Genomic DNA, 2,687 nt, shown 5'->3' with positions numbered 1-2,687 from the left:
CTAATTTTGGAAGCAGGAGGCTAGGCTTTAAATTTAGGGTTGTTGTCTCTTTTGGCTCCCCATAAATGACACATAAATACACATTCGATGAAGCCACTTGCAGATAATGCAGTTGTTTAATGTCTGTGGTTAACTACCAATCCACAAGTAACATAATGACTATCATTTCAAAATTAAAAGCAACTAGTTAAAAAACATCAGATATAGTAGTTATTACTTTTAAAATGGCAGCCAAAATGGAAGTGTCTCATTTTGTGTCCAGTTGTAGTCTGGCCCTCCCCCTTCGCTGGAGGAGGAAGGGTGTGACGACACAAAGCTTTTGTTGGACACAATGGAATGTAATTAGTGCAGCTTGATCACTTGACCAGATGCACCCACGTGTTAATTTTATGTGATGGACACACCCTCCAAACATGGCTACTACAAGTATAAAGAAGGAATTATTGCTAAAACTCAGTTTTTAACGTTAATATGTTTTGTTTTTCCCCATTCTTCATCTATTCATCAAATTCATTTCGTTATCAGAGTAAGAGTATGTTTAACAACACCAAAATAGCATAAAATTGTAAACTATACTAATGATAATAAGAACTGTAAAAGCCATGGCTATTAGAAGTATCATTTGTAGATAAGGTAAAAGTAGTTCCTGAACTTCCATAAAAGTGTGTACCCCTGTAACACTGCACATAATTATTAGATAACAATTATTAAGTGAACTAACCATTTTGTAACTTGTTGCTCATCAATAGGCAAACTCACAAGCTTTAATCATTGATCAGGGGACTAAGGAAGAGTTTTTCTGTTCCAGAGCTGATTTAGCAGAGGCCATATGGCAGTACTGAATCTGAGTAGTGATTGACAATGATTTGCCTCTAAATCCTGTCAGCAGGCACAAGAAATTATCTTATTCATTAACAACAAACTTTTTGATGCCTATCTGCTGTTCATTCTTGACTTCTCTTTAAACTCCAGACCCTGTAACAACTCATGAAACTCCTTCCAATTCTACCTATTCTATAGACACCATTTTATTAAATTTTATCATGTGATATTCAGTGTTATTGACAAGCTTGCAGTTAGTACCACATGGTTGGAGCAGTCTGATTGGTGCACATACTTACAGCGCAAGGACTAAAAAAAACTTCAAGTGTCTCCAGTCCAATCCTCATCCAGCGAAGGGGCAGGGCGACACTAGTCTAGCTAGTGTTGAATGGTATTCCAGTTTTGCATTTACACTGTGGTATGCTAAGTAAATGTCCTAATACTTCTAAATTTTCTAATAAACCTATAACAAATTTTCAATTTTTCATATAGCACATGATACTAAATTAAAAATGGCTGAAGCAGTATTGGAAAGTTTTGATGAACCTGAACTTGAAGAGTCTGGGAAAGACTGCGAAAGAGATAGCTCTAATGTTCCCTAGCACTTTTTCTAGCCCGTCTAATATTGGCTTCCAGAAACTTGTTCTAAAGAAAAACACCAAGTCACGTGTGGAAGTACTCTGGATTTGTTTCAAATAAAACGGTCAGCCAACAAAATTTGACAGTCCTAAATGCAAGATATGTCTAAAACTGTTGTAGCCAAGTGCAGAAACACGTTTACGTAAGAACATTTCAAACCTGAAGAGTACCACAACATCAGCAAAACTTATTCTAACAGTACTAAATATCCTGGAAACAACAAGCTATCTAAAAGCAGTGGCCAGTTAACTATAGAAGAGTCTATGCAGCAGCCTGAGGAAAAGAAGCACAGATCTAAGAAGCATAAAATGATGACAAAGCCAATAGCTACCGTTCTGGCTAAGAAAATGTTGCCTATATCCTTAGTGGACAACCCTGGTTTTCGAGAAATGATATGTGTAATTAATACCCAGTACGACTTACCTGACAAAGATTACTTTAGTAGACTTCCTATTTCTCTACTTTTGGATGACACTCATCTCTGTTTAGAAAGCAAACTAGCTTTTGCTGGTGCTATTTTTAATTTTTTCTTTTCATCTATGTCTGATCCTTGGTTAGCGATCTGTTTATAGTCTATACAATTTACTATATTGATTCAAACTGAACTATGCAGACTCATTAGCCCTGTATGTTCCTCAAGATCACACTGGGAAAAACATTCATGGGCTAATTTTAGAAGATTGGACTAGCAAAAGTAAGTTGCGTTTGCAACTAATGATGGAACCAATATTAAACTAGATTGTAATACTTTACACTGGACTCGAGTATGTTGTTATGGTCAGAATTTGGACCTTCTATTAACAAGAGATTAGTGCATAATCGCATTGATTGTGCCATGACATTATGCTAAAAAGTCATCGCTGCTATTTCCTATAGTTGCACGAGCAAGAGATCTCTTAGAGAAATGTAAGAAAAGAATAATGATCAGTGTAATAGCTGACATAAGAACTAGATGGGGTTTCATTGCTAATGTCATTAACATAATTTTGGAACAGAAGGGAGTTATTAAAATTGTTGTAGGACAAGATCGCACTACTTCTCACCTTCTACCTTCATGGCAGAATTAAGATGTACTACAATGCATGGCTACCATTATTACCCCATTCCAAGTGTTCAAGACTTATCTTTAGGAGAAAAATGTACCTCTTGCTCAGCTACTTAGCCTCTACTTTAAATTATATACACAACCATGATAATTATTAAAAAAGATGAGCCTACATTACCTA

At 36.0% G+C, this 2,687-nt stretch overlaps 1 long non-coding RNA gene across 1 annotated transcript; it reads right to left on the bottom strand.

Annotated features, from left to right (window-relative positions):
* Nucleotides 1-568: 568 nt before the first annotated feature.
* LOC109584341 (uncharacterized) lies at nt 569-1,030 on the bottom strand. The gene is made up of 2 exons (XR_002185961.1): nt 722-1,030; nt 569-672 (listed from the first exon to the last, which is right to left on the bottom strand). It is a non-coding gene; the product is annotated as an uncharacterized LOC109584341 (long non-coding RNA).
* Nucleotides 1,031-2,687: the final 1,657 nt, after the last annotated feature.

This window comes from Amphimedon queenslandica, unplaced genomic scaffold (genome assembly GCF_000090795.2).
Source record: "Amphimedon queenslandica unplaced genomic scaffold, v1.1 AMPQUscaffold_13218, whole genome shotgun sequence".
Classification (NCBI taxonomy): domain Eukaryota; kingdom Metazoa; phylum Porifera; class Demospongiae; order Haplosclerida; family Niphatidae; genus Amphimedon; species Amphimedon queenslandica.
This window is presented reverse-complemented; position numbering and strand designations above follow the sequence as displayed.